At 38.0% G+C, this 23,084-nt stretch overlaps 1 long non-coding RNA gene across 1 annotated transcript; it reads left to right on the top strand.

The window, feature by feature from the left end:
• The first annotated feature begins 3,643 nt into the window (after positions 1 to 3,643).
• On the top strand, positions 3,644 to 7,079 carry LOC138239406 (uncharacterized). Its single transcript, XR_011189879.1, has 3 exons — positions 3,644 to 3,745; positions 4,725 to 4,844; positions 7,030 to 7,079. It is a non-coding gene; the product is annotated as an uncharacterized lncRNA (long non-coding RNA).
• Positions 7,080 to 23,084: the final 16,005 nt, after the last annotated feature.

Consider the following 23,084-nt stretch of genomic DNA (forward strand, 5'->3'; position numbering starts at 1 on the left):
GGTGTCAATCTCATTTACGCACTAAAAGATGGAAACTCGTTTCACCTGAAAATGTGAACGACCTTGTTATGACAGCCTTGGAAACCTACTGTACATGGAATTCTGGCTCAGATCTCAGCATTTTTTTTAGCCCTGGAGATCTACATAATTATGTTGTCTGCTTTTTTGTTCAAATAATGAGCCGTGTGATACATGGATCAAAATGGTAGTTCTTTGCATGTTATGAAATGAATGATTATGAAATGATAATTCACTGCTTTGTAAAATATTTAGTAAGCTAGGGCTCTTGCATTGATTTTGTTACTTTATATATCTAATTTATTTTGGAGCTTAAAATAAGCAGATATTCATCCATTAAAATTAACCATCACCCTCAAAACAAACAGCATCAGTATAAGATGTATTTAAGTATAATAACACTTTAAAAATTTAAGAAATGATGAAGAATTGAAGAAGAAAACTAATCACCTAACATATTATCTGTTTTAACTTTATAAATCCTTACCAGTCAGTGATACCTCTGAGTCATTCTTCAATGATCATCACTTATCATCGACTGGCCTGTGCAGTCACAGTAGTACCTGCATCTCTCTCTAAGTCACGTTGCTTAGTTCTCTGTCTTCTGCAACTATCATAGAGTAAACTTAATCATACATTAGATTTTTTTGTCAAAATGAGTATCAGTTTCTCATACGAGCAGGATAAGAACTTTGGTTATAATGAAATCAAACACAAAAGAGGTGCTTTATCTCTTCACTCTGTGGAGCCTTTAACATGTTTAACTATTAAATACTATAATATAGATATCATGTTTTCTAAGTGACACAGTGGTGTGGTATTTATCTCCGCTGCTTCTCAGTTCTTGGTTACTGGATTTGATTCTAGCCTGGGTCTCTGTGTGTGGAGCCTGGACGTCTCCATGTGTTTGTATAAGTCCTCACTTGCTTCTTCAGTTTCCCACCTTCCAAAGGCATAGACTAGATTAATGGGGAACTGCAATGCTATTTTTTTATATTTTGGGGTTAGAAAGAGCATTGATGAGTGCATTTCAAACCACATTAAAAGTAAGATGTACACAGTAACTTATAAAACCTACAAATTACATCATAAATTGACGAGATTTCCAAGTATTTACAGCACCATGTTCTGTGATTCTGAACAAGGCAACAAAAGTCCGGTGACATGATGTGGCCTTATTACATTGTAAAGAAGCACTTACTCTTGTGAGTAAATCTCTTTTAATCCAATAGAAATATTGATCTCAGCTTTGTGATGGTTTTGTGAACAAATACTACTTTCTTGTTAACTCTGCATGCGGATCACGTTGGAAGATTACTGCAGTGAAATATCTGCTACTGTACTTATTTGCTCGTACATCACATTAGTCATTTCGGTGACTAGTGAGCAGGAAGGGTTGCATCACGTCGCAATTTGTAGGAACTCCTATGTGTGTTCGTGACTTTCACAAAGCTCACACTTTTGTACTTAATTCGAATTTTGTTAAATTGTTCTATAACATCAATAAATGTATTGTTTTTAAGGAGATTTAATAACCAGTCTGAGAAAGTGAGATCACAGTTCCCTTTAACTGGTGCGTATAGATTGTACCTCTGTGTATGTGTCTTGTGATGGGCTGGCTTCCTATCTAAGTGTGCCTTGTGCTTAGAAGAGTGTATTTGTATTGCTGCAACCCTTAGCAGCTTTATTAGAATAGGAAGGTGGTTGAATCGTTTTTCTGTATTTTGAAGGTCTTCTGATTGCTTTACATTACTGTAAGTGATTACCCAGACACCACTCATCTCTCATTGCAGGTGAGTTTGTGTTTACTTGTGAGAAGCGGTGCAACAAAAAGCGTTCTTGTGGCCGACACAATTGTAATGAACTTTGCTGTATGGTGAGTGTGAAAGCATGATTGTATCATTGCAATGTCATGTTTTAAATCCCAGATCTTGAACTGCAATGAACATAAAACACAGAGATAATCTCCTCAACGTACGCGCTGTACTCTTACTGGAATGGTTTCAGTTAACTGCCCTGCAGATTTACTGATTACATTGTGTGCCAAGGTACAATGTGTAACCTCTTCTGTTTTTAGCTCAGATAGAGATCTGAGAGTTTGTAATAAATGAGAAACCCGTGTTATTGCCAGTGTTTGATTAAAATGGTTGTGTTGTAGAAACTTGGAAGCACTGGGAAAAGGGAGTGCTAAAATACACAGGCTTCCCCCTCTTCTTTTCAAAGATAGTTAATCATCACCATCTAAGACACCATCGTTACATCTGCCTTTCACAGAAAATCTTGAATAGCCAAACTCTGAACAATGCAGCCAACTATCACTGCTCATTGTCCATCTGTACATCTTTGGTTTTCTTGACAGTAATAGTTCCTTTTTAGTCATAAAAGACATAGACATAAGGTCCTAGTGGTAATAAGCTTTTTGGTTTTGTTGAGACAGCTCTCCTCTACTTGAACTTGAACTTGAACTTTATTGCCATATGTAACCGGTACTGGTACAATGGAATTCTTACTTACAGAAAGTCTCTCGATTGTAAAACAAGTGTAAAAAAACAAAACAAAGTGCAAACAGTGCATCAAGACAATGTACAAACAATAGACAATGTGCAAGTAAACATGCAGGCAGTTTGAATGTAAACAATACAGACGTGTAAACAATGACTGGAGACGTACAATAAATACATTACAATGAGGTAGATGGTGATGGTGTGGGTGTGGTCCGAGGGGGATGGCTAAATGTGTTCGCCAGTCTCACTGCTTGTGGATAGAAGCTATTGAAGAATCTAGTGGTAAGTGTCCATATGCTCTTATATCTCTTGCCTGAGGGCAGTGGGGTGAAGAGCTCATGCCCTGGGTGGTGACTGTCCTCTGTGATGGCCAGAATTCTACCACGGCATCGGTCCTCATAGAGCTGTTTAATCTCGATGAGACCGCAGCCGATGATCTTCTGGGCCATATTGACCATTCTCTGCAGTGCCTTTCTTTCTCGCGAAGAGGTGTTGCCATACCACACGGTGATCCCGTTGGTGAGGACGCTCTCGATAGTGCAGCGGTAGAAGTTCACCAACACATGTATTGGCATCCCCCATCGCTTGAGGCACCTCAAGAAATGAAGGCGCTGCTGTGCCTTCTTCATGATAGAGTCAGTGTTCACAGTCCAGGTTAGATCTTTAGAGATGTGAATTCCCAAAAACCTAAAGCTGGTGACTGTTTCCACTTCCGTTCCATCAATACTGAGTGGGCTGTGAGTGTGTGGCCTGTGTCTCCGAAAGTCCACTATTAGCTCTTTCGTTTTCTTTCTGTTCAAGTCCAGGTTATTGTTTTGACACCACCTAAGCAGCTGTACAACCTTATGAAGTTACTTTTTACCTTATGAAGCTTGTGAAGCTGTGATGACATAAACTACATTGTGTTTACAATTAACTGTAGCTTCATTATTTGATATAAGCACTTGAAAATACAATTGGAATAATTAAGAGACCGTTTTTTCTGTGACGTCTTTTATGGGAATGGAATTAAGGTTGTTTTTATTTTATTTTTTCTTCCTGACATTGACAAGATTGGGGGATCAGTGGTTAAGTTTTGCTAAACACCTCTAACACCATTGTTTTCCCCTGACAGGACAGGGAGCACAAGTGCTCTCTGATCTGTGGGTATAAACTGAACTGTGGTCTGCACCGGTGCCAGGAGCCTTGCCACCGGGGAAACTGCCAGCCCTGCTGGCAAACCAGTAAGTACTCGGCCCTCTTCTCTGCTGTCCAGTTGCCAAGCTTAAACAGTGGCACAGTGCAAAACCGGGACCGCAAAGACACGTATTTCCCGATACAGGTATCAACATTTCTCTACTGCTGTGCCCCGAGATGAATCAAGAGACAGGTGTAGTGATATGATTGGTGGAGGAAGCTTACTGTATTTTCACAATTCGAAATTGTAATGGTAAATAGTGAGCATACACTAAGCTTCCTCTACCAATGCAGTTCCCCCCAGCGAAGTTTTGAATAAAACATAAAAACAATGTGCTGAAAAATTCCTGAAGCACTGACATTTCACTACAACATGGACGATCCCTGAAATATATGAATAAAATCTAGTAGTATTTCTGATATCTATTTTCCCTCGACACTGATCCTGGGGGCATTTTGATGCTTAGTGCATCCCAGTCCATGCATGCACTACTCTTATGTTGTGCTCAAGTTTTTTTTTGTGTGATTTGTTGTGTGTTTTCTCTGTGTTATGTTTAACCATAATGACAGGTTACCACTTTTTGTTTAGCAGAGTAAAATTTCAGGTGAAATTTTACTTTGCTAAACAGTGATGACTTCAATGAAGAAAATTACAGTTTTAGGTTGTATTGAAATATGGCAACTGTTTACCAAAGATACCTTCAATGCACCAATTTCTGTGCACACCATATTGAGGTTAGCCAAAACACAACTCTTATTACCTTAAATAATGCTTTGAAATGAAATGACTTGTGACAGATGCAATCCAAGGAACTTGATCTTGCTAAAACTTCTTGTTTTTATGTGCAGAATGTAAATTAAGCCATCAGATCTGGCAAATCCTTGAGCTTCTTGAATGACATGCTGTCCTACTCATTCAGTTCAGTGCCTCTCTAATGGGTTGGGGGCCTGTGGTGTGCTCAAAATCAACCCCTGCTTCTGTTGCAACAAATGCCATCTCTAAGAAAAATGTTATTTCACTCTCAGGCTTTGATGAACTGACATGCTATTGTGGAGAAACGGTAATCTACCCACCAATCTCCTGTGGTACAAAACCACCTGAATGCAAAAACCTTTGCACCAGAAAGCATGAATGTGATCATCCAGGTAAGACCAATCAATCTTATTCATTATTTCTATATTATATTGTTACTATGTAGGAATGGGAAATAAAGTTGAGGGGTAAGAAAACAATTCGGGCCTGTGAGGTTTTTATACTCTCTACTATAGCTCTGCTGGAAGAGCAATAAATCAAGTCAAAACTGATGTCAAACAAATATGTATAGTAACAATAAGATAACACAACCAGACAACAGAAAACATTATACAACATGCAAAACTATGTGCTTCAGAGGCCTATCCTCCTGGAATCCTCCCCCTGTTACCTGAAACACTGCAACAGGCACCTTAACAGGCCAACAAGAGAAGAACCCTATGCCCTAAATGAAAAATATAACCCTAAAACACCCTTTCTACAACATACAGTAGATGCCTTAAAGTGAATGGGAATCTGTCTGAGGATCCTACAATATGGCAGATTTGCTACATAAAAGGGGGAGTAAGGTCTGAATAATAAGGTTGAGATTACCTAGAAAGAATGCATGCCACAAGCTTAGAGAAAGAGGAGAGTGATAGTGTTCCTCTTCCTCCCTGTGCCCTTAATTTCACTGTCTTCTTTCTGTTTCCTCCTTGCTGTCTCTTTCCTGTCTTTTATGCTACACTCTATAGCTCTTGAAGGGTCAGGTGGTTTGCCAAGAAGTTAATTAACCAGAGTATATTACTAGAAGATCCTTTTTGATCATATTTTTTACTATGCTTATCCACAGCTAGGTAAATACCTCAAACAACATTTATCATTCCAAGACTCAAGTTCAAAAAGGTTTATTGGCATGACCAGTGAATTACAGTTGTTCCAAAGCAGATACAATTAAGAAAACATTAACAAATGTTTATAGTACAAGCATATTATCAGAAATTTACTTACAACATATCCCTCTCCGTTTAGCGCAATACCATCTGAACCAATTTTATACTTTCCCTAATGGTTATATTTATATTGTAATTATTTTATAATAGATTTAAGCGTATCTTTTTTTCCAACCTTAGGTAGAGTTGAGTGTATTGAATGTTTGCAAAGCAAGAATACTAAGATTACTGAGGTATTTTAATGATCTAGCAAATTCAAAGATATACTGATGCTTTTGCATTTGTCACGCCCTCTGCAGCCAGAGGGCGCTCCTTCTCTGTCCTGTCCCTAGTTTCCGGTCTGCTGTCCTTCCTGTCCCTCTCTTCCTTGGGCTATATATTTCTGGGTCTTGCACTCTGTCCTCGCTCAGCATTGACGTTCGGATGTCCTGAGACCCGCCTAGCACCAGGGCGCCCCATGTCCGCTCCCTGAGGGCATAGGTTTCTATACGGCATTCCTGAACTCTTTGCACTAATGAGCCCGGGCCTTTTTCCCATCTCGCCGCTACGCATATGGGTCTTTTTCTGCTCTCCTGCTCCCCACGGTTAGTCCCTTCGGACGTCCGTGACAGCATTGTTTTTTACTTAACTAAAACATGCTTTATGCTTTGTACTATTGAGATTGTATTACGATGGTATCATGGCACTATATCAGAAGTTATTAGTAGTTAAGCTAATGACTTGTTGCAACCCAGAGGAAGTTACGTGATTATGCGAACAGTGAATAAGTACTTGTGCCGTCTTCTCTGGTTTGTGTTTAAATAGGTAACCATACAGTTCAATGTTCCCTAGAACACTTAAGTTGGGATTTAAAAATGTCCCTAAACAGATAGGTGCTAACTTTAAAATATTAGGCATATAATTAATATATATATAGAAATCTGTTCTGCTGGAGCATGCTGATGAATTTCTAGCCTTTCTGTTTGTAACAAAACAAAACGAATTAAAGGTTAATTTCACTTAATTAGGAAGATTGAAACAAACACCATACTTCAGGCATCCTGTTCCTTGACAGCTCATGGCATAGCGATAGTCCATGTTCAGAAGAGTGACTTCAGGCCAGCAGGGCCCAGTCAGATCACCAGATGGGTATTTCTGGTGGTTGATGATTCTGGAGTTTATTCATTTTCTTATGTGAAGACTTGTAATATCCAGCACCTCTTACTTTGTATAAGAGCCTGTAGGTATTTTAAGTTTGAACTGTATTGTGCTGTTACATAATAGAACCTTAACTGTGTCCATGTAACTGTCCTTCATCAGTTGGGTCTAAGATTGTTTCAGATGTACTTTAAAAAGATATGACTGTTCTTTTTTGTTCTTCCATTAGTGTTTCATAACTGTCACAGCGAGGAGACATGCCCTCCTTGTACCTACCTCAACTAGAAATGGTGTATGGGAAACCATGAAGTGAGTAGATGAATGCAGTTTACAGTAGTGCTTTGTTTTTTAGAAACCTGTTTTATCTCAGCACATTTTGGGTAATACAACACAAACTGTAATGACACAAAGCTGACTTCCTTTTAGCAGACTCTTACGAATATAACCCCCTTCTCACCTATAGAAAAATGCACTGATGAATATTTTTGAATTGTGCATATATTTATAGCCAGTGATCCTTATAAAATAGACTTTATCCTTGAAAATAGGATTTATTAATAGACTAATATACAATAAACTAAAACATACCAAAAATGAAACATAATCCCTTGAATAGTGCTTTGATGCAGCAATACCATCAAAGATGATTGATGCAGCAATATCAGTGCTGTGTCCTGAGAGAGCTAGAACTGTTAAGATAAGATAGGATCACTTTATTGGCCATATACATTTTCTTGCATTAGGAATTTGTGTTTTCGCATACCCCAACTTGCTCTCCATGAGACACGCAGAAAGGGAGAGAAGCTTGGGGTCAGAGCACAGGGTCAGCAATTTATACTGCCCTTGAGCAGTTGGGGTGAAGGGCCTTTGCTCAGGAGCCCAACGGAGTAGGAGTCCTCTGCTGGCCACAGCTGGTTACTTTTTTCTTATTGTAGAATAACTTTCTGACCTGCAGCCTGGAGACTCTGTAGAAATTGGACAGCTGGTTACAAAGAAGGAAATGAAAAAAGCCAGGTATTGCATTATATTTCTGCCAGTGAATGTTTCTTGTGAGACTTGTAATCTGAAATAATTGAATTGCCAACACAAAATAAAAATGATGCTGATCCTTATGGTCCTTTAAGTTAGTAGCCAGTTGCTGGCCCTGAGATTTAGGATTGTCCATCCTAAGCAGGGCCTCTGTGTTTTTCAGGTTTAGATTTCCATCCAAGCCCATTAAATGTATTTTGATGTGTGCCTGAAGTTCAACCAATTTACTGAGAGGCGTTTAAGGCATAAGAAATAGAAAAATGCATCAAATGAATACTGGGCATTCGTCATGAATAGCGTGATCCAGTGTTATATTAATGCCTCTTGGTATATGTTATATGTATCGTATCATGCAAAATCTATTATAATTGAAATATTACAGCATCTTCCTAATTTTGCATGTAATTCATCTTTCATTTGTTTTGTTATTGACCTTTTTTAAAGGTCACATAAGAGCACATGCATCTGAAACCTGTAAATGTGTCTCCTGTTCTATGTTGTAGGTTGGAATGTGAAATACCTCTTTGACATACAGGATCTTCGCACTTTTTAGCTGGTTGAATAGGTTGTTAATGGAGATACCTGGCTGTGCAGTTCTGTCATGTTCACATGTCTGGGCTAGATTTCTAAATTTTAAGTCCTCCTAGTACAGAAACATGCTCTCACCAAGGGGCAGAGCTAGAAGTGACCCTATTCTAGCACATGGCAAGCTGTGCTTTAAATGTAAAGTTTTATGTTCAACTGTGGTGTGACTTCCTGACTTTCTCCCTCCGCCTGTAAGGCGCTTTGCTGAGGCTCTGCAGATAGACCAGAGTGCAGATCCTTTCAACATCCGCAACTCTTCCACCAAGTGTAGCAACAGCCTGAAGGATGATGCAAGGTGAGAAGTGACTGTAAATACTGTACCATTATTGTAAAACAATAAAAAATAAACTCCATATTTTTTAACATACCAGTGCTCATGGAAAAAAAATCCACACTTCATGCCAGTAAACACATTGTTATTTTGTTTAGGAACATTTCCTTCTTACTCATGTTTATGAGCTGTCGTACTTTTCCTTGAAGCCAATGAGAAAAGACTCTAAAGTGCAGAAAAGCCAGAACGTCAGACAGCAGATTAAATTAAAATGCATTGTTCGCCAGTGAAATGTATAACGGTTCTGGTGAAGAGCTGCTTTGAATTGTGATCCTGGTGTTGCGACTACCTGCCATTTCTTTATCTCTCTCCCCATGCTAATACAGATATTGATATTATTCCGTTTTATCTGCGCACAGAACCTTAACCCTTAACCTGTTCTTTAACACACAAGGATTTGCTGTTAAATGAGTTCAACCCTGATGTTGAGTTACTTATGTGGGCTAGTGCCAATTTATATTTGGCGCTAGCCTATTTGCTTTGTAGAAAAGTCCTGCTCTTCAGATGGTAGAGACAGGTTAGCAGTTTTTCACAAATCCTGTTTTCATCTGTGACTTCTGCCTACACCTTACTTTGAGAATTGGAATCCCTGTCTGGTCTGCTTTTTGCTGTGATGAGTATGCAGTATATCAAACCACTGTTTTTTAATATAATCTTTAGACTTGCAAAAGTGTTCAAAATAGTCATTTCTAGTCTTCTGCTTTTAAGGAATTTCAACATTTCCGCACTCCAATTTTGTAGCAGTTTTTCTCGTTCTGCTGGATTGTTTTGGTCTCACAGAGCATGTCATCTAATGTATGCTGGGTCTGTATATTATTGCATCAATGGTGGCCTGCAGATCTAACCGTGTCAGATTTCCAGACCGTTCAATCCAAACGTAATTGCCCTTCTCTTCCTTCCAATATTTCCCAATTTCAAATCCCAGTTTACAGATACAGGGTGTGACTTGCTTGCTTGATGCCCATTTCAAAACTGTAGATTTTGGTTGAACAATACAGTAACACCCTAATATTCTTACTTCTGTTCTTCAATTCATTGCTCTCCTTGTTATACCAGCAGCTATGATAAAGCAGTTTCTAATATCATGCATTAACAGGCCTGGAAGCAGCATCAAAATTTAAGTAGGATGGTTCTAACTTCAACAAGCTTAGTTTTCTTTAACATCATAGAGAATGGTCAAGGTAATACTTCAGACCTTTTCTCAACCATGTACAACATGTGATAAATCTACAAACAGATCTTTTCATTTTGATAACTTTGTGCTGAACAAATTAATATACAAAATAATATATTCATTATAATTAATTATATTATTGTGGACTGCTGACCTTATATATTATGTATAACTGTTAATCACGGTCAATCTTGGCAGATGCATACGTAAGACTAATATACATTTTATATGATTTCCACAGTTTATTCACTGAGCTCTCCATATTGTGATATTTTTTTGCTTTGTCAATACAGGAAGGACTTAAAGTTTGTAAGTGAAGTGGAGGAGGAAATGAAAAATGTAGTAGAATTGGCAAGTAAAGTAACAACAAAACTTTTGATACCTTTGCCTAAGTGGTCTAATATATTTATAAAGCTTTCTTTTCTACAGTAGAATTTTTATTGTTACCATCCACAACTTAAATGTGCTGTCAGTAAAAAAATCAATAATTTATTGAATCTGGGTAAATGTTTAAAAGGTAACATACACTTGTGTAGGAATCAGTCACAGTTTTCTATTCGCTTTTCTCAGTCAAAAGAAAACTTACTTTTTCATGTGACTCCCACTTTGCAGTAGAAACATAAAATATGCAGGTGTTGGAATTCCTCATTACAAAGGATAATTGTAGTTCCTTAACCAGAAATGTTAAATTGTGGACTAAAATCTTCAGGTGACAGATAAAGCCAGAAATGTCAGAAGGCATCTTCATTTTTTAGATATTTAAATTAGAGATATGCTTCTGATCAAGTAATCATTTTAACCCTTCTTACAGGTCATCCTGATGGTTTTATAATACCTTTTCAAATTAATTTTTCTATCTGCTCATAAGATTTAATCTCTCAGATTTTAATAACTCCTTTTTGTACTTGAGATTTCTAAGACGTTTGCACGTCTTGACCATTCAGCAATCATTACTTGACTTCAAAGGCTATAATTAAATGAAAATTGTAAGGTTTTAATATTAATGTTATATGTTTAATATTAATGTAATTCATATGTTTTAGGGAAAGCAAACAAAAAGGAGCCATTGCTTCCCTCCAATGAACAGAGAGCATCGCAAGATCATCCATGAATTGGCAGAAGTCTATGGGATTGAGAGTGTGAGCTATGACAGTGAACCAAAGCGCAATGTGGTTATTACAGCATTGAGGTGAGACTTCAGTGCATCAGTCCGTTTAACTTTTTCAAGAAAATAGTGATCCCTTCCTGCTCTAGGGAGTCCAATATTCCTTCGCCATTCTTATTCTCTGAGCGGAGAGGTGGCTCTGTGATTAAGGATCTGCGCCTGTGGCAGGAAGGTTGCCGGTACAAATCCCATGGCCGGCAGAGGAATCCTACTCCGTTGGGCTCCTGAACAAGGTCCTTAATCCCAGCTGCTCCAGGGATGCTGTACAATAGCTGACCCTGCACTCTGACCCCAAGCTTCTCTCCCTGTCTGTGTGTCTCATGGAGAGCAACTTGGGGTATGCTAAAAAGATGAATTCCTAATGCACAAAATTGTATATGACCAATAAAATGATCTTATCCATAGTGTATGGATATCGGCAAAAGAAACCCAAATTTATAGTAGCAGAGCAGTGTTTTTCATAATATCTGTGTTTCATCCTTTATCTGAACTTCAGTATAGTATGTAGGAATGAAATGGTTAAGCACAGTTTGTCCCAAAGAATGCCTTGATGTAATCTTTTATTCAGCGCTCTGTCAGGATAAGACTGAGTAAGTGGGTTGCCCCCAAATTTACATGTCCCATGGGCTTACCTGAAATGACAACTTTCAAGCACAATAATACTCATGTTGAGTCTTCATGCTGCTTGCTTAACAGTTGATTAATTGCATAATGGGAAGAGAGAGATATACCACGGATGCCCTTATCACCAGATAAGGAGTCCAGCTGAATGTCTATGGGAATTGTTGTGACCATATACATCCTCTAGAGCTCAGAAACCAGTGAAAAGGCATATATTTTGTCCAGTCTTATGAGAGAAATAGGGCAGAATCCCAGAAGACAAGCATCAGCAATCTGTTGCAAACATGTCGCAGATGTACAGCTTGTATGGCTTCCAGCAGTGGCCACATTTACTGCTAGCCTGTGACTTTCAGAGGAGATGCTTTTGATAACAAATTTTAATTGGCATAATTGAATCTATTCAATTGTAGTGTACCTGCTAGAAAATAGATTGTCATTTTTCTGACATGAATCTGTTGCAATAATAAGTCAGACTGCCAGCAGCCATGTCACCCTGCAGCTCTCAACTGGCTACCCACTGAAGCTAAGCAGGGTTGAGCCTGCTCCGTACCAGTACCTTCTGGGAAGCTATGGTTGCTGCTGGAAGTGATGTTAGTGGACCAGCAGGGGGCACCCACCCTGCAGTCTGTGTGGGTCCTAATGCCCCGGTATAGTAGCGGGGACACCATACTGTAGTGGGCGCCGTCTTTCGGATGAGACATTAAACCGAGGTCCTGACTCTCAGTGGTCATTAAAGATTCCCGGGCATTTCTTGATAAGAGTTGGGAGTTATCCCGGTGTCCGGGCCAAATTTCCCAACTTGGCCTTTATCGTGGCCTCTAAATTATCCCCATGTTTGATTGCTTGCACTTGCCCTGTGATGGACTGGCACCCCATCCAGGGTGTACCCTGCCTTGTGCTCGTTGCATGCCGGGTAGCCTCTGGATTCCCTCAACACCATTTTGGTAAAGTGGTTTGGCAAATGACACGACGTGGCAATAAGTCAGCCTTTTTAAATGCTCTATATAGACCACTGTGCTTTTGAAAACATTTCACAGGCAAAAAGTAAACACTGATTCCTTTTGGAAGGTCAATAAATGGTTCATTGGGGGCTGTTGTATTGCTTTTATCATAATTTGAGTAAACTTAAAGGTCATATAAGGCGTCTAATACAGTATATTCCGATTAGACAGGATTTATGAAAGGGCGCATTGACTTCTGATAACATAATGCTACTTTTCTATATTGAAGAGCAAACCTCTCACCAGTCAGTTTTTTATGTGGCTTTGCTAAAATTCAGAAGTGGCATTTGATCATTTAGAATGAAGCTGTTTCACTTGTCCTTGAACAATCCGGGTTTGGTGACTCATTTAGTAATTTCGGCCATAATCTAGGCTTTACCTCTGTAGCATGTGTCCAGACTAGGAACGTACAGTAATATCCCTTCAGTTTGTATCTGATTGGGCACTCAACAGGGATGTCCACTTTCACCTGGCTGTCTATTAGAGAGCATAGCAACTTTGTTCCCAGTGATACAGTATACAGGTATTGAAACATTGTGGTGCTCGTGACAGTCCTTTGTTTCCTCATACAGACCATGTCTTGCAGTTGTGTGCCTCATTACAATCAAAACATATATCTGGAAGGACTCGCATGGTTGGATTAATTTGTAGGATTTATACAGAGAACTACAGCTAAATTACATGGTTCAGTTCCACAAACTGTAATCTTGTATAGATGGTTATTAATTTGCAAGCTTTATTTAAATACACCCATTCAGTAGGCTTCATTTTAGTTCTGTTGCGAGTTCCCTCTTTTCCCCGTTTTGATCTCTGTTGTATTGCAATGATATCATTTAATCTAGATTTTTTGTTCTCAAATAATAATTCAGCTTGATTTGTAGCTGTAAAATATCAGTTGTAGGAGAGTTTTCTTCAAACATTTCCTTTTCAGTACTGTAAAACCTCCTATCTGAAGGTGTTGTTCTTCAAGCTAGACGTGACTTTTAACCATCTGATGCGATTGTGTCTTTCCAGGGGAAAGTCAGTCTGTCCTAACACTACGCTAAAGGCACTGATAGAGCGAGAAGCTGCAGTGAGACCTCCACCCCCAATCCCTCACATTATACAGCAGAGTAATAAGTAAATCATTGTATTTGTCTGTATCTAAAATAACAGAAATGACCAGTTATTGCTATTTTGGTTTTGTTTTTTTACAAAATCTTTGGTGGAAGAAATACATTTTCATTTTAGCCATGCAATGGAAACATATTTGCACCCAAAAGTTATATGGCTAACGTTCTAATTTATAGTGCCTATTGATATTGGAGACGTAAATGAGTTTGGCAAGTGCTGTGTTGAGTAGTGCTCACTAATTGTGCAGTGCTTTTCAGACCATACTTCCCCTTTATTTTGTGAAATTACAAAATAGTCCATTCAAATTGTTTTAAACATAATGTTTTACTAAAAACCTGAATGTTCAAGCTGTTGATTTTTATGGGAAGGATCAGTTACTAAATGTCTATAAAGACTAAAACTGAAATATGTCTATTGTATTAGTATAAAGTTTTCAAGTCTCTGGAGATTTTCAGAAATATTCAAGTCAAAATATTGACTGGGCCATTCAAGGACAATTTTCTATTTTCTATTAAAAGTCTCATTTAGATTTGGCCTTGTGCTTTGGGTTGTTGTCTTGCTGAATGGTGAATTTTCATTCCATTTTTAACTGTAGCAGACTGAAACTGTTCTTCCCTGAGTGTTTGCCTGGACTTTGCTTCCCAGTTTTTCCTTCAGTCCTTACAATCTTTCCAGTCTATTAAAGATTGAGTAGACTGTGCTCATGGGTATACTCAGAGACTGATAATATTTTTGTTTCCTTCTCTTGATCTTTGCTTTTCAATGACTTTATTATCCTAAACTTGCTTTGAAAGCTCCTTTTTGTCTTCATGGTTGAATCTGTGGCTTGACATGCTCTACCTGACCAAGGAACCTGACCGAGATAGGTGTTATTTTGAAATAATGCACACAGACACTCAGATAATTCTGTGGCTTGTTAAGGTAATACTGTGCACCTATTCTGTGACTTTTCCATTTTTCTTTAAGGTAGAAATAATATTTGTAAATGCCAATGTGATCCATGAAAATGCCATGACAAGTTTTTAGGCAAAATGTAAAAACTGCATAAGGGTCTGTATACCTTTGCAAGACACAGCAATTTTCATTATTTTGTTCATCACTAGTAATACTGGAAAAGCTTAAATAGGATCATATTAAAACAAAATGTTTTGGATAATTTGGTCATGTCTTCTGATAGTGATGTACACTATCATTGTACAACTTAACAGATCACAATCTTTTTAGTTCTTCAGGCTTAATCCTCCTCATAGAATTGTAACATTTGTCTCTGATTATCTACACCATTTGGTAACCTACAGCTCTTACATATACTGTATAGAAAGATATAAGAAAACGAATATTCAATGCACTCTGGCCTAGTTCATTTTATTGATCTTTTCTCTGTTGGCCTAATATATATTTTAATGTAAATACAACAGTGTGAAAAGTCATAGGTCCTGCATTCTTTAGTCTTTATACAGCTTTTTGGCCTTTAACACTTTGGGCACATAAACATTGATATCAGCTCATTAAATCTCATGAGCACAGACATCCTTATGACTGTCAGTTTGTCTTCAGGCACCTATGGTCTTTTTTGAAATTCCAATATGCTGTACCTTTGATCTTCAAGCAAAATGTGTAAAATATGTTCTGATAGACTCATTTGATCTCTCTGTTAATCTGATAAGGAACATCTTTAAGGCTAAAGGTGTCTTTTTAACAGCAAGCAGTTGCTGTGAATTTTGAGAATTAACATTTTGCATTTGCAATGGACTGGCGTCCCATCCAGGAAGTACTCTTCCTTGCACCCATTGCTTGCCAGGATAGACTCCAGCTCCCCACCACCCTGAATTGGAAGAAGCGGTTAGAAAATGTGTGAATGGATTATTTTGCATGATCAAAATCCCAGATCAGGCATCCCTCATTTTATGCGAGGGCTACGTTCTGCAAAAACCTTGCAAAAAGGGAAATCGCTTAAAGCAGTACCTTAAACCTGCAGGAAAAGGGGGCTGTGTGGAACGGTGTTCCAATTGTGTTTTTAATCCTATAAATTCATGCTAACATACAGTAAGAATTAAAACTAAACTTGATATTTTATTTGGGATTTTATTTTAACTAAAAATAAATCAACAGTCACCAAAATGGGCAGACAGTAAGGCTCAAGGGAACGAGATGTTAGTGCTGATGGTTGATGATTACATAGTAGAGTAAGTTCCGGATTCTTCTGTCAGCATAGGGTCCTGAATGACGCATTGTGACACACAGCAGCCCAGAGCCTATTCTGGATCCACAGTGTGCAAGGTGGGACTATACAGTAGAACAGTCCACTGTAAGGCAAAAACTGGCACACAACCGCTCAGGGACAATTTAGAGACTCCTGTTAGACACCTGGCAGCCTGTTTTTGGAAGGTGGGTAGAAAACTGAGCATTTGGTGAAAGCCTGGTGATGATCTTGGAGAGAATGAGTAAACTTTACACAGAAAGCATCTGTCTGGAAGTCAGGAAATGAGCCCTGTGAAGCAGAAGTCTTAACAAAAAGAGATGTAAAAAATGTATCGTGTTACTTCTTAAGAGGTTTCTGGCTGAGCAAGCAGAAATCTCTTTCCATCACTCTCTGTACCTCATAACATAATATTCTGCCACAAAATACTGTGGGTTCAGTTCCAGGAAGTATTGGGCAGCGCAATTGTTTATTTGTTGATTGAAATCGGAGGTTTGTGTTTTCACTGTTGTCTGTAAATAATGATGCATTTGTTTACAGTCATGACACTTGTTGATGAGGCAACAGTCAAGACCTGCTGAGTAGAAGCAGAGCAGAGTTGTTTTTTTATTTATTTCCTGAAGTGTTTTAACTATAAACACTGGAACCACCCTGGATTCTTAGGATTTCACCTGTGCGAGGAATGTGCAAAGGTCTCCAACTGGCTAGCGTGACCTGCGGATCTTCACACAAGGCTTAGTTCCTGACTGAGCAAATAGCAAATCGGTCACACTCCTAACATTTCTAAACTACAAACTGATTTTTGAATTTTCCGTTGGATACCAACTTTTTAAAAAGGCATTTGACACCTTTCATTCAATATCTTTATTCGTCAGCTCTATTTTTTGTTAGATTTTCCTGTAGTGTAAATGCTTTACTTTTTGTACCCTTTTTGTCAACCTCATCAACCCTTGACAGAACCCGACTTTTTTAATGACCAGCAGTTTATGGATGCTGTTTTCTATAAGACATTCATGCTATTAGTATTTTTGTTGTTGTATTACAGCTGAATTTAAAACATTAATTTAATATTATTCTAGAAGTTAAAATTCACTCTCCCACCCCAAGCACAGAGATCTTATACAAATACAGCTATCCTTCACACAATTACACATATATCTATTCCCATTTATACAGCACAGTGAGATTTGAATTAAATATAAACACCGGGTTTTCACATCGTCAGACTACTCGTTTAAGAAGGAAGTCACCGAAATTACACCAATAATACATCTGAAATGTAAGCTGTAATGTTTTGCATGAAAACCCCCCAAACATAAATAATAAGCTCATCAAAGCAATATATAACAAAATTCACAAGAATGCATAGATATCTAGTGATTAAATGATCTTCGCATTTAACTAATCTATTTTTTGACAACTTGATTTTTTGCACTAGCAAAATAAAAGGCTGAGGTAACTTCTCTGGTCTACTAAATAAAAAAAATATATAAAAATAACATAATGCAACATTGTGCATAATGTTTTTTAAGCAGTGAAGAATATTTTATTGCAGGTATCATGTAAAGAATGATAATTAGGTGGTCTTCACAGTCTGGGACTAGACCAGGAGTTACTGTACAAAGCATTTTGCTGTCAAGTGTCAAAATCATACTCACTGTCGAGTGCTGGTGATGTCTTGTTTTCACTACTGGGACTGCTTCCTTTATCACACGGTTTTAAATGAATCGATGAAAACACAAATTATGCATAACCAAATGAGTTAAGGAGAGCTGCGTCCAGTAGCTTCAGTTGTTTTAATGACATAGGCAGGGCATTCCAAACTTACAGTAATTCCAGCTTGTACATGAAGATTCTAACAGAGTCTCGTGGAATTTTATCAAAGAAGAGCCAGGAGAGGTATTCTCATTCACTCAGTAAGGTCTTTATTCATATTGCAATATGGGAGCCCTGCTGTCACTCTGGATAGTGCGTCAGAGACTCAATTTGTTACAAGCAGTACAGGGTTTTTATAAGACGTTGCGCTGTAAAAAAGCTCAGCGCTTTGCCCTTCTAACAGTTCCCCTTTCCCTAAGACAAAACAAGGTTTGTTTCGTTTTGTTTTTTACACTTGTTTTACAATCGAGAGACTTTCTGTGAGTAAGAATTTCATTGTACCAGTACCGGTTACATATGGCAATAAAGTTCAAGTTCAAGTTCAAGTTCAACAGATTACATCATAAAACAAAAGAAGAAGCACCACTAGATTTGTTTTTCAAAGCTTATCAGTTACTTTCAGCTAACCTAATGACCTAAACAGCATATATTATTTTGGTACACTGTCTTCTAAAGTAACCTAAACAGTGTACTTTGTTGACGCACTGTTTTCTAAAATTCTGCACGTACTGTAGCACAGCAGTTACATCCTTGAAATATATTTTCTAAAAGCACCAATATATTTTTTGCAAAGCTCTCTACATTTTAAGAATCAATTTACTTATTAGATTTCCATTTCAGTACCTAAATATGTTTCATTCACTCAGGGATTACAAAGATCAGAGTTAATATCTTAAAAGTTAAAAAACGCTTTGACTATATTGTGTCACATTCTACGTTCTATCACTCTCATATAGTTAAATCACTTTTATATTCTCAGACACTAGTAAATATGCATTTACTATTGTGAACTAAACATCAAATGCGTTTGGGGTAACAGTTCAGATCTTGAGAATTAGGATGTTAATAATGAAATAATACTCAAAAATCTGTTGGCCAAATGTCCCTTGATGAGTTTAAACTTTGATCTGGTAAATAAAGCTGGCTGGGTTTCCGTATCAGGTTTTCTGTGCTGGGAGGGTCCTGATGCAGACAGAGAAGAGAGAGAAAGTTTTGCCTGGCGTTGTCTAGCAGCTTGCATTGGTTAGGCTGCTACTGTACCTCTGCCAAAGTAGCATCTTGCAGTTTGTCTTCTTGAGATACAAGTTAGTCAAAATGGGAACTCAGCTCACCTTGGATATACAGTAGCTTTGCTAAAAATATTCTAGGATATTCTGGATGTTGACAAAAAGGAGTCCAACTGTCTAATTTCGGTGATCAGGCACAAATAACAGTGGGTTCATAAGCACAAGATTCATTTGTTTCAAGAAGAATATCTTGGACAGAATTCTGCACTTTACTGACTCACTCTCCTGGCATGGCTTCTTGAAGAAAAGTTTAAGTCAGACAGCTTGCAGTTGGAAAATTCAGATTGCCAGTTAGATTGAAAGTTAGATTTAAAGATTATTGTCCACTGCTGTGGAAATTTGTCTTTGGCTTCTCCCTTAGAAATACAAAACACACAAGCAAAACATAAGTGTCACATAAAATCACATTAAATCACAACAGCAATATGTGATACCTAAATAAATAGATAAATAAATAGGTAGTTGTGGGACTACATGTATAGTTAATACATTCATTGAGTAGTTGATCAAGTTGAGTAGTTGAATAGTTGGGGCTGCTATTTCCCAATTATTTTTTCTGCCACAATACTGGACAGTTTGGTTTTGTTTTATAACCCCATGTTTCCATACCAAACTGTCATGTTAAATGCCAGGATGCTCTCAGCAAGGCTTTTATATGCCTTCTATAGGACATTTTGACTAACATTAAAGTTCTTGAGACTTTGAATTAAAAACAGCCTTCGATTTGCTTTCTGTATTATCAGTGTAACTCAGCCTCTGATCAATATGTGTTCCCAGATATTTTAAACTCTCCACAACCTTTACAGACTGACCATTGAGTACTATCGTCTGCAAAGATTGCTCTCCACCGAAGCTCTTGCCAGAATGATTTGGGTTCTAGTTTATGGATGACATCACAAGTTGGTGACTGGCTGAAATGCCATCTGGTTTGGTTCTGATATCCACCCTGTTGATCACTTATTGGTGCATCTTCCTTTAGGTGATGAATAGCAACCTTTGACCTGTGATTTCAAGAAGAAATCAGCCTGGAGACTGGCTGGAGTCCGTCTGTTCTATACAGTATGTCATAACATTGTTCAGTTTAATACAGCTTTATGATCTCTTTTATCAGAGGGGCCTCTTTAGCCACAATCCTGTGCCATCCACAGACAGCAAATGACTGCTTGATCAAGGCATGCCAAGATTATTAGAAATCTTTAATAACACTTAATTCTAAGTGAATTAATAGTTGCTACAGTGCATTTAAATGTATGCCCCAGGTTCATTAAATAAAAAAAGTACATGAAAATGAAAGCTGGGATTGCATGATCTTGAAATGCAACTAAGTTTCAGGAAAAAGTGTCTTGGACAACTGTCCAAGTGGCTTGAAAAGTCTGTTTATCAAAACATACATTATGTGCACTAGCTCTTGAAATGGAAATCTAATAAGTAAATTGATTCTTAAACTGTAGAGAGCTTTGCAAAAAATATATTGGTGCTTTTAGAAAATATATTTCAAAGATGTAACTGCTGTGCTACAGGCAGATTTTTAGAAAACAGTATGTCAACAAAGTACATACTGTTTAGGTTACTTTAGAAGACAATGTACCAAAACAATATATGCTGTCTGGGTCATTAGATTAGCTGATAACTGATAAGTAACTGATAAGCTTTGAAAAACAGATCTCGTGGTGCTTCTTCTTTCATTTTTATGATGTAATCTGTTGAACTTGAACTTTATTGCCATATGTAACCGGTACTGGTAAAATGGAATTCTTACTCACAGAAAGTCTTTTGATTGTAAAACAAGTGTAAAAAACAAAACAAAACAAACCTTGTTTTGTCTTAGGGAAAGGGGAACTGTTAGAAGGGACAAAGCGCTGAGCTTTTTTACAGCGCAACGTCTTATAAAAACCCTGTACTGCTTGTAACAAATTGAGTCTCTGACGCACTATCCAGAGTGACAGCAGGGCTCCCATATTGCAATATGAATAAAGACCTTACTGAGTGAATGAGAATACCTCTCCGGGCTCTTCTTTGATAAAATTCCACGAGACTCTGTTAGAATCTTCATGTACAAGCTGGAATTACTGTAAGTTTGGAATGCCCTGCCTATGTCATTTAAACAACTGAAGCTACAGGACGCAGCCCTCCATAACTCATTTGGTTATGCATAATTTGTGTTTTCATCGATTCATTTAAAACCGTGTGATAAAGGAAGCAGTCCCAGTAGTGAAAACAAGACATCACCAGCACTCGACAGTGAGTATGATTTTGACACTTGACAGCAAAATGCTTTGTACAGTAACTCCTGGTCTAGTCCCAGACTGTGAAGACCACCTAATTATCATTCTTTACATGATACCTGCAATAAAATATTCTTCACTGCTTAAAAAACATTATGCACAATGTTGCATTATGTTATTTTTATATTTTTTTTTTATTTAGTAGACCAGAGAAGTTACCTTAGCCTTTTATTTTGCTAGTGCAAAAAATCAAGTTGTCAAAAAATAGATTCGTTAAATGCGAATATCATTTAATCACTAGATATCTATGCATTCTTGTGAATTTTGTTATATATTGCTGTGATGAGCTTATTATTTATATTTGGGGGTTTTTCATGCAAAACATTGCCCAACTTACAGCTTACATTTCAGATGTATTATTGGTGTAATTTTGGTGACTTCTTTCTTAAACAAGTAGTCTGACGATGTGAAAGCCCAGTGTTTATATTGAATACAAATCTCACTGTGCTGTATAAATGGGAATAGTTATATGTGTAATTGTGTGAAGGGTAGCTGTATCTGTATAACGTCTCTGTGCTGGGGGTGGGAGAGTGAATTTTAACTTCTAGAATAATATTAAATTAATGTTTTAAATTCAGCTGTAATACAACAACAAAAATACTAATACCATGAATGTCTTATAGAAAACAGCATCCATAAACTGCTGGTCATTGAAAAAGCCTTGTTCTGTCAAGGGTTGATGAGGTCGACAAAAAGGGTACAAAAAGTAAAGCATTTACACTACAGGAAAATCTAACAAAAAATTGAGCTGACGAATAAAGATATTGAATGAAAGGTGTCAAATGCCTTTTTAAAAAGTTGGTATCCAACGGAAAATTCAAAAATCAGTTTGTAGTTTAGAAATGTTAGGAGTGTGACCGATTTGCTATTTGCTCAGTCGGGAACTAAGCCTTGTGTGAAGATCTGCAGGTCACGCTGGCCAGCTGGAGACCTTTGCACATTCCTCGTACAGGTGAAATCCTAAGAACCCAGGGTGGTTCCAGGGTTTGTAGTTGAAACACTTCAGGAAATAAATAAAAAAACAACTCTGCTCTGCTTTTACTCAGCAGGTCTTGACCGTTGCCTCATCAACTGTTATGACTGTAAACAAATACATAATTATTTACAGACAACAGTGAAAACACAAACCTCCGATTTCAATCAACAAATAAACAATTGCGCTGCCCAATGCTTCCTGGAACTGAACCCAAAGTATTTTGTGGCAGAATATTATGTTATGAGGTACAGAGAGTGATGGAAAGAGATTTCTGCTTGCTCAGCCAGAAACCTCTTAAGAAGTAACACGATACATTTTTTACATCTCTTTTTGTTAAGACTTCTGCTTCACAGGGCTCATTTCCCGACTTCCAGACAGATGCTTTCTGTGTAAAGTTTACTCATTCTCTCCAAGATCATCACCAGGTTTTTCTGGTGGGTGAAAAGGTGGGTGAAAAATGCTAATTTTTCACCCACCTTCCAAAAACAGGCTGCCAGGTGTCTAACAGGAGTCTCTAAATTGTCCCTGAGTGGTTGTGTGCCAGTTTTTGCCTTACAGTGGACTGTTCTACTGTATAGTCCCACCTTGAGCACTGTGGAGCCAGAATAGGCTCTGGGCTGCTGTGTGTCACGATGCATCATTCAGGACCCTATGCAGACAGCAGAATCTGGAAGGGAGTGAAACAAACACAGGGGGAAGTAGCCTAGGGTCAGGGCTGGTAGAAGAACAGGGGGGTGTGTTGACCTGTGCGCTGGTGCTCGGGGGGGGGGGTCCATGCGACAATCCAGAGGGAGTCTGTAAGGAGATCCAGAGTAAGCAAAAGTCCAAAACCGGGTAATCCAGTACAAGATGTAGAGGACAA

Source organism: Lepisosteus oculatus, chromosome 6 (genome assembly GCF_040954835.1).
Source record: "Lepisosteus oculatus isolate fLepOcu1 chromosome 6, fLepOcu1.hap2, whole genome shotgun sequence".
In the NCBI taxonomy this organism is placed as follows: domain Eukaryota; kingdom Metazoa; phylum Chordata; class Actinopteri; order Semionotiformes; family Lepisosteidae; genus Lepisosteus; species Lepisosteus oculatus.